The 15,970-nt window shown below is 43.9% G+C and overlaps 1 protein-coding gene and 1 non-coding gene across 2 annotated transcripts in view; one reads left to right on the forward strand and one right to left on the reverse strand.

Moving 5' to 3' along the window:
• The window catches only part of LOC124620069, a 717,768-nt gene that overhangs the window by 555,634 nt on the left and 146,164 nt on the right, over window positions 1-15,970 (reverse strand). The gene's annotated exons all lie outside the window — the stretch shown is intronic.
• Trnal-caa lies at window positions 2,695-2,769 on the forward strand. Its single transcript has one exon. It is a non-coding gene; the product is annotated as a tRNA-Leu (tRNA).

The following is a 15,970-nucleotide window of genomic DNA, read 5'->3' on the forward strand; positions in this document are numbered from 1 at the left end:
GCATTTCCCACGCTAGGTGACGAAGCGACCATATGTCGCGTATAGTGGGGTGGGCCAACACCCACTCAAAGGAAGGCCTCAGCGCTTGTTCGTGACGTCACGTCAGCTAGGCACGGAGAACGCCAGGTCTGTTGCAGGTATACTCTTTATGGTGGTGTCTCCCTCTCTGGCACAGGAAAATGTGAAACTATTGGCGGTAGGTGACCAACACACATTGTTCTGAGAGATTTCTGCAATCAATTAATTGTGCAATTCATTACACTTCTTAACAAATAGTGTACTCCTTAACTTAAATTTCCACCTGTTTTAAGGACTGACATACAAATACAACTTCATGGTCCAGCAGCAACAGAATTCGTGCTTCTTTACCTTATTTGTAAATCTGAGGAAGTTGCGTATGTACTGGGTTGCTTTTGCAAGAAACTGTGAACATATTAGTGCTCTTCTTTAGGTATCTTGGTTGACTATGGGGTGAGGAGCACCGAATGTTAATGAAATATCTTGCGATTGTACACGTTGGGGGAGGGGTTGGGGGACAGAAGAAGAGGCAAAAGAGAGATACTTGTTTTATCAAATAAAATTTTTTTATCTTATAAAGTTTCTCCTTTCAGTTGGAAGAGGGGAATATTTATTTTTTCCTAATGTGCATGTTTAAAAAAGTTTAAACTCAGCAGTATTTTCGATGTACGAAGCTATTTTGTTTCCTGTTTAGAATTCCTTTCGTTGAAAACGACTGCAATCTAATGACTGGCAACAGTTGGACATTTACACATGTAAATTAGTTCATATTTCCAGTGACGACGTCAAACGAAAATAAATAAATAAATAAATAAAAGAAACGAGTTAATTTTAAGGGGTTGGGGTAAATTTCGATAGCAAAATAGATCAAGTAAATATAGTTACTTGAATCTAAAATTTCCGAAGCTTGCAATGGGGCAAAGCATCATCTCATATTGATCTACGTTTGTTTCGACAGGATTCAGTAATACAGAACTATGATATTTATTTGTAGCTTTATGATAGTAAGAAAATCTTTCATCTAAATAAAACTGCGGAATCCAAAACAATACCAAACATTTTGTCCAAAAATAAGAGACTTTTAGTGATAAGCACGCCTAGGCGTTCGCCGTGCCTAGTTGACGCGGCGTCGCCAACAAGCGCCGAGGTCTTCCTTTGAGTCGGTGTTGGTGGGGCTCGACACTGGACCTTCGCAACAAGCGTCAGCCTGGGAAATATACATGACGGGAAGTACCGCCATCTTGGCGCCAAAGTCACCGATTTTGTTTATTTATATTTAATAATTAAAGTCATTTATGACCATATGAATACTAGGAGGAGCCTCTGGATGTTTAAAACTATTTATCATAATTTTGCCTCGTTAAAATTCACATCCACTCATTAACAAATGCATATCGTAGTAAGTACGAACTTGATCGGAAATCCACGAACTGTGACGAAACTAGTAAGAGATACGGACTGCGCGCCAAATTCGACAGTCGGCGTTAAGAGCTATTTCTGTCTTGTTCGATGGTAGGCATTCCCTCGGTTACGAGTAGTTTGTGACATGAGTGTTTCATTATTGATCTAATAGGAATAAAAGTGATATTACGGCATTCTGATTGTTAATTTCGATTAAATAGATACCCCAAAGTTAATCGACAGCAATTTCAGATAGTTAGTTTCCACCGACAGAGACATCCAATGCGCCAATGAAGAATCTGCACGGGACGACATTTACGAGAGCTGCACCGCGCACAGGTAAGAGGAACACCGACGACATGATCCACGAAGTCGGATCAAGGAAGGTCTGACTTACACTCGCATATTCCGGGTGGAAATGCTGACCAGTTATACTGTACGTCACATATACCACCCTCTACGGACTCGCGGCTAAGCTGAGGAATAATAGTATCAGTTTAGAAGCGAGGGGATCTTGCAATGTGTGGCCCATGGCACAGTCTGTCTCGGCTTTGCTCGTTCCTTTCTGGAAGTACTCTGCACTGTGCGACATTTCATTTGGTGTACTGCCGAATTAGGGCAATGAAAGAATTCTCTGGTGATAAATCAACATTTGGCCGATAGCTGACTATGCAGATGCGTTAACCATCCACAACTCAATTTTTTCCGTCGCTACGCAAGTACCTCACGGTCAAAGTGCTTCGTGTTGACTCGCTTTTTTTTTCTTTTTCTTTTTCTTTTCCTTTTTTTCTCTTTTATCTCTACTGGCGAGTTAATGGTACCTAGAGATAAAAACAAGAATCAGGCACGCCACTCGTGACTCTATCAACAAAGGTAAACTGATCCCTCTTCAGGCAATACCATCGTAAGTACACCTTAAAGCTCCTTCCCCAACCGTCACCTAAGGAAACTAAGACAGCTAAAATTGGGCAATCTTTCGAGACACAATCCTGAAGGGCGATGGGAATGAATGATAAGGAATCTCAATAACCATGAAACAAGGATTTTTATAGAATGAAATTTTCACTCTACAGCGGAATGTGCGCTGATATGAAACTTCCTGGCAGATTAGAACTGTTTGCCGAACTGAGACTCGAACTCGGGACCTTTGCCTTTCGCAGGCAAGTGCTCTGCCAACAGAGGTACCCAAGCACGACTCACGCACCGTTTGGAAGGTAGGAATTGAAGCTGTGAGGTACTGGCGGAATTGGAGCTGTGAGGACTGGGCGTGAGTCGTGCTTGGGTGGCTCAGTTGGTAGAGCACTTGCCCGCAAAAGGCAAAGGTCCCGAGTTCGAGTCTCGGTCCGGCAAACAGTTCTAATCTGCCAGGAAGTTTCATAAGGATTTTTATTTTTTAACTTTTTGTAATTTTTATTTTTCATCTTATTTTCATTTTTATTTTTTGTTCTTATTATATCTGTTCGTCGGTAATGGGGTAATTGGATGAGTGTACTGTGCTCAATGACAATAAGACTCCCAAAGTCAAGGACAGTGTGTGGACCCTGTTCTCGAAACCAGATGTGATCATGGAGTGAAGGTTGGGGCAACAGCAGGAAATCTGGGGTAACCGTCGTTGGCAGGGCGCGGAGATAACAAAAAGCCCACGATGTGTTGGATGAGGAGCCAAACGTCCCGCTTAGAAGGCATGTAGGACGATGCTCGTCTGTGTCGTCAAGATGGCAGACGGAGCAAAGTGACGACGTAGTCAATCCCATATGACAAAGTCGACGATTGGTTAAGAATTTACCGACGACGACGACGTACCAGACTCCAGACAAGTTAATTGATTGAAGCGGTGCATGGACGCACCCTGGAGTAGTGGTGTAGTCATTAGACACTACTGTATGGGCCACCCAAGCACGCATTCGCCCTCCCCCCCCCCCCCCCACCCCACATCCCCTGCCCCTCAACCCAAATTGCTATTAACCGCATACTACAATATCAATGTCCTGCAGACCATTTTTCCTCCTTTTTGCTCGTCGCACTACGGGAAATACTGCACGAGGTCGGGCGAAGAGTGCTCTGCATTGAATCATCATAAAAGCCTTCATGATGCATATGAGTGGTGTCTGTACTTTCGGATATTACTGATACAGACTTCATTTAGTATTGCAGTATGTCATTTTTCGCTCGGTACAACTGTCTATCGTTCTGCAGAATCGTGATGTCAACGTTGTTTATCCTTCGCTACTTGTTCTCGGTATGGAGGATGTTCACAGGTCCAGTGGATGTTTGCACAAAAAGAGGCAGTCTAGTCATCTGTCGTCACAAGCCTTTACAAATGAATGGAAATTACAGACTAGAGAGATGAGAATTCTCAATATCGATTATACAGTCGCATAAACGACAGATACTGCAAATTTCTTATGAAACGACATTACAGTACCATGCAGAAAACATTTAAGGATGAAGTTGGTAAAGAAAGAGCAGAAAATTACAGTGATCGACAGACGGGGTTCATTGAACAGTATATCAAGAAGCAATTTGCGTTAAATTTGCAGGCATGAAGTACGTGAAGAAATTGGTGATGGGAATTGTACAACTTCTGAAATCACACGCATTATTTCACTTTCAGTTGCCACAGTTTTAATTGGAAATGTGAAAAGAGTATGGAGTATATATTACTGTAAACTACAATGGTTAAGGCAAGGGCCATGCCTGGAACTATATTCCGATTTACAACTCGCTGTTGTTCAATTTCTTAAGGAAAAATAGGTGCAGGAACAAAAATTAGAACATTTGGAATGGATTATAGACCTCACATTTTCTGTAGACTTGGCTGCACACCTCCCATATATACAACCACATCTACATGGATACTCTGCAAATCATACATAAGTGCCTGGCAGAGGGTTCATCGCACCACCGTCACCATAATTCTCTGTTACTCCAATTTCGAACAGCGTGCGGAAAAAGCGAACACCTATATATTTCCTTGCAAGCTTTGATTTCCCTTATTTTAGTATGATGATTGTTTCGACCTATGTAGGTCGGCGTCAACAAAATATTTTCGCATTTGAAGGAGAAAGCTGATGTTTGAAATTTCGTGAGAAGTTTCCGTCTCATCGAAAGACGCCTTTATTGTAATGAAAATGTTCAAATGTGTGTAAAATCTTATGGGAATTAAATGCTAAGGTCATTTTTCCCTAAGCTTACACACTACTTAACCTAAATTATCCTAATGACAAACACACACACCCATGCCCGAGGGAGGAATCGATCCTCCGCCTGGAGCAGTCGTGTTGTAATGATGTCCACCCCAGTGTCAGTGACACTCCCTCCTCTGTTCGGGATGATACAAAACGTGCTGCTTTTATTTGAACTTTCTCGATGTACTGCGTGAATCCTATCTGGTAAGGATCTGAGACCACGCAGCAATACTCCAAAAGGAGAACAGACATTCGTAGTGTAGGTAATCCCTTTACAATAAAATGCAGTCTTTCGTTTGCCTTCCCCACAATATTTTCTATGTGTTGTTTCCAATTTAAGTTGTTTGTAATTGTAATTCTTAGATATTTAGTTCAAGTTATGGCCTGCAGATTTGACTGATTTTGTAGTGTAACTGAAGTTTAACGGATTTCTTGTAGCATCCATATCGATTATCTCACGCTTTTCATTATTTAGGGTCAATCGCGAATTTTCACACCATACAGACATCTTATCTAAGTCATTTTAGAATTGATTTTGATCTTCTGTTGACTTTCCCGGACGACACCACAATCTGCAAGCAATGTAAATGGCTGCTCAGATTGCCTCCTAAATCAATTATATGGATAAGGAACAGCATAGGGCCTATCTCACTACTTTGAAGAACAACAGAATGAACTTTCGTTTGACTCGAAGACTTTCCGTCCATTACTACGAACTGTGACTTGTCTGACAGGAAATCACGAAACCAGTCTCGTAACTGGGACGATATTCCAAATGCACGAAATTTAGTTTTGAGCTGCTTGTTAAGTACGGTGTCAAAAGCCTTCTGGAAATATAGAGATACGGAATAAATTTGAAACCCCTTGTCAATAGCACTCAGCACTTCGTGTGAGTAAAGAGTTAGTTGTGATTCACAAGAAAGATGTTTTCTAAATCCGTGTTGACGTTGTGTGTTGACCTTCTGTCAACAGACCGTTCTCTTCGAGGTAATTGATAGTGTTCGAACACAATATATGTTCCAAAACCCTGCTGCATATCGACGTTAATGATATGGGCCTGTAATTTAGTGAACTACTTCTACTACCTTTCTTGAATACTTGTGTGACCTGGGTAACTTTCCGGTCTTTGGGTAACGGATCTTGCTTCGAGGGAGCGGTTGTATATGATTGTTAGGTACGGAGCTAGAGCATCAGCATAGTCTGAAAGGAACCTAATAGGTGTACCATCTGGAACGGAAGACTTGCTTTTATTAAGTGATTTAAGTTGCTTCACTAGCCCGAGGTTATGTACTTCGAAGTTACTCATGTTGGCGAAAGTTCTTGATTAGAATTCTGGAATACTTACGTCTTCTTTGACGAACAAATTTCGGAAGGCTTCTTTTAGTAAGTCTGCTTTAGCAGCGCTGTCATCGACAGTATCCCCATTGCTATCGCGCAGCGAAGACATTGATGGTGCCTTGCCGCTAGCATACTTTACATACGACCAGAATCTCTATGGATTTTCTGCCAGGTTTAGAGATATAGTTTCGTTGTGGTAACTATTATAAGCATCTCGCATTAAGGCTTGCGCTAAATTACGAGTTTCTGTAAAAGTCTCCACATCTTGGAGATCTTGCGTACTTTTAAATTTAGCGTGGTTTTTTCGTTGATTCTGCAACCGTGTTCCGACTCGTTTTGTGTACCATGGGGTGTCAGCTGCATCGTTTGTTATTTTATTTAGTATAAATCTCTCAGCTGCTGTCGGTACTATTTCTTTGAATTGAAGCCACATATGGCCTACACTTACTTGTTAATTTGGAATGAGTGGAGGTTGTCTCTCAGGAAGGCGTCAAGTGAATGTTTATCTGCCTTTTTGAGTAGGTATATTTTTCGATTATTTTGGGAGGATTTAGGGGTCACAACATCCAGTCTTCCTACGACAACCCTGCGTTCACTAATCCAAGTATCCGTTTTAATGTTCGTTATTACCTCAGGATTGTTGCTAAGACATTGCAAGGTGAGAAACAACCTCTTTCTGATTTGGTAGGGATGAATTTAAAAAGAAAATAGCGTTACGGAGGGATATATTCTGACAAACAAAGAATGTTTTATCTGTGTATTGTTTTATCTGTGACATGCTATTGTTCCTTGACACTTTTTATTACAGTTTGACACAGCATCAGTATGCGGCTTTCACTGTTGTAACAAGCAAATACTTTTGATAATGTCACAAGGTAAGTTCCAACATTGAAATAGTGTATGCAGTCGCTATGTGAAATCGTATATGTTTGAGGGACCTTACCTCGAGAAGTTAGTTTTTGTAACTTTCAGATCAACGATCTTGGCGTACATGATTCTTGAAAAATAATATAGCTTTCAGATCGCCCCTAACGATTGAAAATGTCAAACATACATGAAATTAGTTTTTTTGTGATTTATGTTATTGAGGAATGAGAAATATAACACTAAATCATGTGCAGCGCGACTGCACCGCCATTTAAATCGGGCGATGTCGGAGTTTCTCCCTCTCCCCTCTCCAAGGGCTCTGACAGTGTGGCGTTACGTTTGGGGAAATGTGCAGCGAGGGTCAACGCAGTAGCACTCGTGGAAATGCACGGCTGGAGAGTCGAAATCTTGACCGTCCCTGGTTTACGCGCACAGTGTATGCTAGTCTGTTATACAGAAACGAGGCAGGAAGGAGCAGTCGTGTTTGAGAATGACCTCGACCATTCCGCGACTATCCTACGTGTCAAGTAATGATATACCACTCGCAGCCACGTAACGCGGCGTAAGAACATGGATTGTTAAATAGATACTAACAAACAGAGACGGGAGACGGATGTTGCGCCTTGTCAGTGAGAATAGGTTTCAAACCACACCAGCAATGCTGGTTTAATACAGTTTCACTTCGACCACTTAAAGCGTGATAACTGCAAAGGGAACACCATGCAACGGACATTTAAAGTGTGATACCTTGCAAAGGCCATTGCTTTCCGCAGAAGATATAGCAGCATGTCTTCGCTGGCCCAGACAACACAGAACCACCAACTTGGCTGGCTTCATATTTCGTGCTCCGACGAGTCGCGATTTTCCTCCTTTTCAAATGACGCAAGGAGCTGAGGGCACTGATGTCGAACTTAGTTGTTTAACGCACGATGCGAGTGTGCACCGTCCGTCTAGAGAGTTCTGCTATTGATATTATTCCTGGTGTAAAAGCGACGTCAGCGTAGTACGCACGTTTACCGCTCGAACTAACATCTGTAAACAATAGACATGCATTCGAACAGTCAACAGTGTTAGGCAGTAAATGTGCGGTCATAGTGTCTGTCAACGTTACTGAGCCGAAAATCGCAATGTTGCGATGAACTTAAGAAATCTAAATCAAGTTTCCAAGGTGTACTTCAGAACGAAAGAGAGAAAAGTGTGCGTGAAGTTCGTCCCGCACACCTTGGTGCCAGAACAACAAATACAACGCATGGACGCATGCTGCGACTTGATTAAAATGAAAAACGAAGACAGTTTTTTTTTCCGGGAAAAAAGTCATCACGGGTGACGAGACTTGGTGTCGTTAATCAAACCTACCACAAAAAGCAAAGTGCAGGATGCATGTCTGGTGGTTCGCCAAGGCCGAAGAAGGTGAGAATGTGACGCACGAGTTGGACAACGTCTCGAAGGACTTCTGACAAACCCCTGAAGACTATTTACAACATATCTGCCGGGAAAGCTTGAAGAGTCAAATATAATGGCTCTGAGCACTATGGGACTCAACTGCTGAGGTCATTAGTCCCCTAGAACTTAGAACTAGTTAAACCCAACTAACCTAAGGACATCACAAACATCCATGCCCGAGGCAGGATTCGAACCTGCGACCGTAGCGGTCTTGCGGTTCCAGACTGCAGCGCCTTTAACCGCACGGCCACTTCGGCCGGCTTTGAAGAGTCACTTTCCCGACAGTTTCATAAGGCTACATGAACGTTCCGAGTGTTGAACTCCAGTGGGGGATGTTAGAACAGCCGAAGCATTAAAACCATCGTCATAACTTTTCTTTAGGTTTTATTAATCCATTTTCCACTGACGATGTAGCATGTACTTCCGGCTGGAGATGTATGTGATGTTTCATAGTATTTTTTGTACAATGACTTCGGTCCATTGACTCAGGTTACCATGAACATAAACCGTGACGTTTATCGCAACGTTCTCGGTGACCTCAGTGTCGTTTATTCTCCTACATCTTCATGGAGGGTACGCTGTGGACACTACAGTCTTCCTTGGCGACATCTACTGTGTACGATTCTAGTTCGAGGAGCACTGTGACAACCTACCACATCTCTAGTGGTCGATCTGAATTCCTTGGGGAATATCTGAGATTAACTGGATCAGTGGATGGAACGTAGCAAATAACATATCCCCAACTTGGCAGCTCTAGACGAACTAGTTGTCAGTCACGGGCTCATTTGGATATGGCAGACCTAACGAAACTTGTCTACGCTGCTCCTCCCCTAATTGAGGCCATTATCAGGCCTAAAGGGGATACCGGTAGAGGCAAAGGTGGATAAATGGGCCCCTGCTGGTATTATGAGCCCCCTACATATTTGGGAGTACAGGCCACGAATTCTAGCGGAAAGCACATGAACTACTAGAACTAGTTGCCAAACTTCACTGTAGAGTGTGCTGACGTAGTAGCTGTCATGGTTTGTGAGTAGTTGTGCTGTGAATTTTTTCGCTGTCATCAAAAGTTTGAAAGGTTAGTGTTTATTTGAATAAAACTCAAATTTCTAACATGTTATTACTAAAACTAAGGTAAGGTACGGATTTGGCTTGTTGTTGGGATGCCGTTTTACATTAATTAACGTCGGTTACGAACCAAACTAACCGTAGGCAAAATCGTTTTTCCCAAGATGTCGAGGGTGGATACATGGGCCCCTTTTTCTGCTGGTATTGTGGGCCCCGCAAAATCAATCAGATTTTATGGGACCATTTACAAATATTGCTACTCTTTATGTTTCAGATGCCTCGAAGACATCTTGTACCACCAAAAAAATCGAAACGGCAATCGTGGGACAAAGCAAATATGTGAAATGCTATTGTAGCTATTAAAGAGAAAAAAATGGGGTTGAAAAAAGCGGTTAAAGTGTACTCTGTCCCTCGTCCTACACTCCAAAGGCTTTCACGAATCGATACACCGGTCGAAGAAATAGTTAATATAAAACTGGGCCGTCCACCGGTTTTACCACAGGGACTTGAGACGAACTGGTTAAATATCTTCTCATTACGGAATCCAAATTCTACAGCCTTACCAGAAATGACGTCAGGCGCATGGCCTACCACCTTTGCACAAGAAATAAAATCCCTCATCCATTTGTAAAGGGCGAAGTTTCTGGTCGAACTTGGTTTGACCATTTTATGTCACGGCACAAAAATATTCTGTCTATTTTGAAGCCTTCCTCAACTTCGATTTCACGTGCTAATGGGTTTAACAAACAAGCTGTCGACAATTTCTTCAGTTTACTTGAAGCTGCGTTCACTAACTACAAATATCCTGCGGACAGAGTTTTTAATGTAGACGAGTCAAAAAATGGCTCTGAGCACTATGGGACTTATAGTCTGGAAGACGAGTCTTTGGTACTGACAGCTCGGTAGCGTCTTTCCGTTGCCTAGCGACCGCAGGCAGGCAGCCAATGACGGCCTGACTGAGCGGGTAGCAAGGGCCACGTTGCCGCTCTGAAACCCGGTCGCGTGCGCTTATGAAACTTACCTGTGTCTCGCGTGCAGGCGGTGCGGTCGTTCGTCGTTTGTTTGAAGTTGAATTCGCAGTTTATTTCGTTTTTGTTCTTTTTAGTGTTTCTTTGTTTATGTTTCGTTGTAAACAATGTCTAGTGCGGCGGGTAGTACCAGCCCAACACAAGAAGTGAAACGGAGGAAGAAAAGTGTGCTACACACCCAGGCCCGTGAATTCGTGTGCTCTGTGAGGGATTACTTTGAGAAAGAAAAGGACAAAGGTGGGCCCTTAATTCCTGTTGTTCAGGTTGTGAAGAGAACTGCAGCAGCATTGAAAATAAGTAAGAACGCTGTTGTTCAAATGGTTCAAATGGCTCTGAGCACTATGGGACTTAACATCTATGGTCATCAGTCCCCTAGAACTTAGAACTAATTAAACCTAACTAACCTAAGGACAGAACACAACACCCAGCCATCACGAGGCAGAGAAAATCCCTGATCCCGCCGGGAATCGAACCCGGGAACCCGGGCGTGGGAAGCGAGAACGCTACCGCACGACCACGAGATGCGGGCAACTGTTGTAAAGGTAGGGAAAGAACAGTATAGTGTAGATTGTGACGAGAGTGGCACAACAAAGCTGCACACACCAGGAAAGAAGCGACCGAGAAATAAGCAGGTGACAGCTTTGGACGATTTTCAGAAAGACGCTATTCGTCGTCATACACTCCTGGAAATGGAAAAAAGAACACATTGACACCGGTGTGTCAGACCCACCATACTTGCTCCGGACACTGCGAGAGGGCTGTAAAAGCAATGATCACACGCACGGCACAGCGGACACACCAGGAACCGCGGTGTTGGCCGTCGAATGGCGCTAGCTGCGCAGCATTTGTGCACCGCCGCCGTCAGTGTCAGCCAGTTTGCCGTGGCATACGGAGCTCCATCGCAGTCTTTAACACTGGTAGCATGCCGCGACAGCGTGGATGTGAACCATATGTGCAGTTGACGGACTTTGAGCGAGGGCGTATAGTGGGCATGCGGGAGGCTGGGTGGACGTACCGCCGAATTGCTCAACACGTGGGGCGTGAGGTCTCCACAGTACATCGATGTTGTCGCCAGTGGTCGGCGGAAGGTGCACGTGCCCATCGACCTGGGACCGGACCGCAGCGACGCACGGATGCACGCCAAGACCGTAGGATCCTACGCAGTGCCGTAGGGGACCGCACCGCCACTTCCCAGCAAATTAGGGACACTGTTGCTCCTGGAGTATCGGCAAGGACCATTCGCAACCGTCTCCATGAAGCTGGGCTACGGTCCCGCACACCGTTAGGCCGTCTTCCGCTCACGCCCCAACATCGTGCAGCCCGCCTCCAGTGGTGTCGCGACAGGCGTGAATGGAGGGACGAATGGAGATGTGTCGTCTTCAGCGATGAGAGTCGCTTCTGCCTTGGTGCCAATGATGGTCGTATGCGTGTTTGGCGCCGTGCAGGTGAGCGCCACAATCAGGACTGCATACGACCGAGGCACACACGGCCAACACCCGGCATCATGGTGTGGGGAGCGATCTCCTACACTGGCCGTACACCACTGGTGATCGTCGAGGGGACACTGAATAGTGCACGGTACATCCAAACCGTCATCGAACCCATCGTTCTACCATTCCTAGACCGGCAAGGGAACTTGCTGTTCCAACAGGACAATGCACGTCCGCATGTATCCCGTGCCACCCAACGTGCTCTAGAAGGTGTAAGTCAACTACCCTGGCCAGCAAGATCTCCGGATCTGTCCCCTATTGAGCATGTTTGGGACTGAATGAAGCGTCGTCTCACGCGGTCTGCACGTCCAGCACGAACGCTGGTCCAACTGAGGCGCCAGGTGGAAATGGCATGGCAAGCCGTTCCACAGGACTACATCCAGCATCTCTACGATCGTCTCCATGGGAGAATAGCAGCCTGCATTGCTGCGAAAGGTGGATATACACTGTACTAGTGCCGACATTGTGCATGCTCTGTTGCCTGTGTCTATGTGCCTGTGGTTCTGTCAGTGTGATCATGTGATGTATCTGACCCCAGGAATGTGTCAATAAAGTTTCCCCTTTCTGGGACAATGAATTCACGGTGTTCTTATTTCAATTTCCAGGAGTGTATATACAGCTATTATAAGAGAAGGGAACATCCCACTCTATCTAAATTACTGGTGTCGCTTCAGAAAGACGATCTTTTTAAAGGGAGCAAATTTTCATTGCGTACAGTGTTGAAAGACATAGGCTTCAGCTATTCACTGTTTAACGGACGCAAAATATTAATGGAAAGGACAGATGCAGTTGCATGGCGGTGCAGATTTCTGCGCAGGATCATGGGTGTGGAATTCGAAAGTATAGTGTGGTTAGATGAAACTTGGGTCAATGCCAGCCATTCTTTACGTAGAGGCTGGAATGATGGAACGCCCGAGGGGACAATGGCAGCGCCTGTTGGTAAAGGAGGGCGTATTATTGTCTTACATGCAGGAACATCGAAAGGTTTTGTGCCAAACTGCTTGAAAATGTTTCGGTCATAAAAGACGGGAGATTACCATGAAGAAATGAACAGTGTAGTATTTCAAGAATGGTTCGAGACATCGCTTATGACGAATCTGACAAGTCCATCAGTGATTGTTATGGACAATGCGCCTTGTCAAAAAAATGGTTCAAATGGCTCTGAGCACTATGGGACTCAACATCTTAGGTCATAAGTCCCCTAGAACTTAGAACTACTTAAACCTAACTAACCTAAGGACATCACACACACCCATGCCCGAGGCAGGATTCGAACCTGCGACCGTAGCAGTCCCGCGGTTCCGGACTGCAGCGCCAGAACCGCTGGCGCCTTGTCATTCCGTTGTTCACGATAAGGCACCAACCTTGGCAACAAAAAAAGACGATATCATTCAGTGGTTGAAACGGCGAAAAGTTGATTTCAGAGAAGATTTAAGGAAGGCGGAACTGCTCGAAATTGTGGCACAAAAGAAACCTCAATTTCCAACATATGTAATTGACAAGATTGCTAAAAGGCACGGGCATGAAATCGTTCGGCTTCCTCCATACCACTGTCACTTCAATGCAATTGAAGGAGTGTGGGTGCAGATAAAAAATTACATTGCTGCAAACAATAAAAAATTCACGATCTCTGAAGTGGAAACTCTCCTTCCAGCAGCTATCAATAAAGTGACAAGCGAGACGTGGGCTAAAATTGTAAACAGCACTGCAAGTGCCATCAGAGAGGCGGCCAAAACCGAAGGGGTTGTGGAAGAATGCATCGAAAATTTAATTATACATCTGGGAGAGAGCAGTGATAGTTCGACTAGTGCTGAGGAAGACAATGTCAAATCAGATTCTGACAGTGATGTGAGTGGTGTTTTTCCATTACAGTAACTACAACGTATTCAGGAATGTAAGGAGGGAGTTTGCTATCGATCTACAACCAGATCATCATATTGTGAGTACTTTCTTCAGATTATAACTCTTAATACACTGACCAATTATTCTGTAGCTTGTAGTAGAACAAATTAATAATGCTTATACTTAACAATGGAAACCAAAACTGCTAATGTTCAACAACTTGCGAAAATAGTTTTAATTTTAGTTGTGAAGTTTAACAAATAACTTTATTATGTTTCAGCATCTTAGATACTTGTACTAAATAGCTCTTATCAGTTTTCGAGTTAATATTTTTCAAGCATCAACTTTAAATAAATTCACGCGTACCAATACGACTTGTACTTTGTCTCGCTTTTATTTCTGCTGCTAGAGAATGCTTGTAGCAGACAGGGCGCCGCGTGCTGTGAGCCACGTTCGGCAACAGCGCCGTCTGCCCGCCGGAACTGTCAGTACCAATCACTCGTCTCACGGACTATAACTGCTGAGGTCATCAGTCCCCTAGAACTTAGAGCTACTTAAACCTAACTAACCTAAGGACACCACACACATCCATGCCCGAGGCAGGATTCGAACCTGCGACCGTAGCGGTCGCGCGGTTCCAGACTGTAGCGCCTAGAACCGCTCGACCACCCCGGCCGGCAGACGAGTCAGGTCTCAGTGTCGTTCAAAGAAAAATTTCTCGTGTCATCGGCCGGAGGAGAAAAAGGCAAGTTGGTACATTACCTGCAGCTTAAAGAGGATCACTTGTAATGTGTAAAAAGATGCTTATGTGTGTGACTATTGTGAATAGACTAGGCATAGGCTGTGAAAATCATCCCACCAGTAGACTAATTAACAATGTTCAGAATGAATCTTTCTTTCATTATACACAAAAATGAAATAAAACTATTTTTTCAAATTTTTGTTTCTTTTTATTTCAAATTAACTTGGGGCTCATATTACCAGCACAAATTCTTGACGCAACAAAATGAAGACTATCAGGAAAAATAAAATTTTGTTTTAAATATTAAAAAGTTGAACCAAAATATGTCGTAACTATTTGCAGGACATACTAGAGAAATGTTTTATGTTAATTTGAGGTGATTATACTAAAAATAAAAGGTGTTCTATACAAAAAAAAAACAAAAAAACAAAATGGGGGCTCATTTATCCACCTTTACCTCTATTAGTGCGATGACTCCTAGTGGTGGAAAACTTTTTATTCGGTGAGCTTGTTTACGAGTGTCCTTCGTTGACAAGGTATGCCTGACACATCCGTACTTTTGCTGGGAAGGGTTTCGACGTTATGTTCCTGGTGCGTGCCTACAGAAAATCCGCCTGCAGAGAGTATGCACAAGCTCACAGGGCAAAAAATTGGTCACCCCAGTGCGCACACGCAGCTGAATCATTAAGACTTTACAGGTGGCGCAATTATCGAGCCTTTCTGAACCATGCGCGCACTATCTCTAATTAAGCATAAGGCAGTTGTGATCAAAGAGAAGTCTACGTTTGAAGCGGTCATTGTAGCTAAAGATGGTTAAATGTAGGGGCGTGACAGAGTGGGAAAAAGGGGCACTCGTGTTTGAGCGTGCCGGTGCGTGTAGTTGTTGGATCTTTTGGGTTTTTCTCGATGGACTATCCGTCTCTTCAAGCAGTGGTATAACATACTGGCCACGAAACACGACGTCAGAATTGTTACTGGAGAAAGATCCTAACTGAGAGGGATCGGAGATGCGTTTCAGGATTTGTGAAACAAAACTACTTCCAAACCGACAAGAATTGCTGCGGGTATTGAATGAAGGTCCGTCCCAACCTATCAGCGACACAGCTACGCGACGGTAACTGCATAGAGCTAACATTTTGGGTCGGTCACCTCGGAAGAGGCAATTTCTCGCACAGGCATATAAATACGATAGCAGAAAGTTTATGGGGCTCGAAGAGTATGTTGACAGGTTTTCTAAGCACTGTCCACACTCCACTGCCATGAAAAATCACCGGACTTCAACCCCACAGAAAATCTATGGGACATGTTTAAACAGCGGGTATAGCGGTGCGCAGAATCCCTGGTATTTGGCGGAATTGTGCGAGCAAATCCTCAGCGAATGGCTTAACCTGAATGCGACGTACCCGAAAACGCTTGTCAACTCACTTTCTAAGCGAACCCAGTTGGTTATCAAATCCAGGGACGAAATTACAGGCTATCAAGTGATGCTTGTAATAATTTCTCTAGGGACGACAATTTTTTTGTCCGACAAGTTTACGTTTGAGATCA

The sequence above is a fragment of the Schistocerca americana genome, chromosome 6 (genome assembly GCF_021461395.2).
Source record: "Schistocerca americana isolate TAMUIC-IGC-003095 chromosome 6, iqSchAmer2.1, whole genome shotgun sequence".
Lineage (NCBI taxonomy): Eukaryota > Metazoa > Arthropoda > Insecta > Orthoptera > Acrididae > Schistocerca > Schistocerca americana.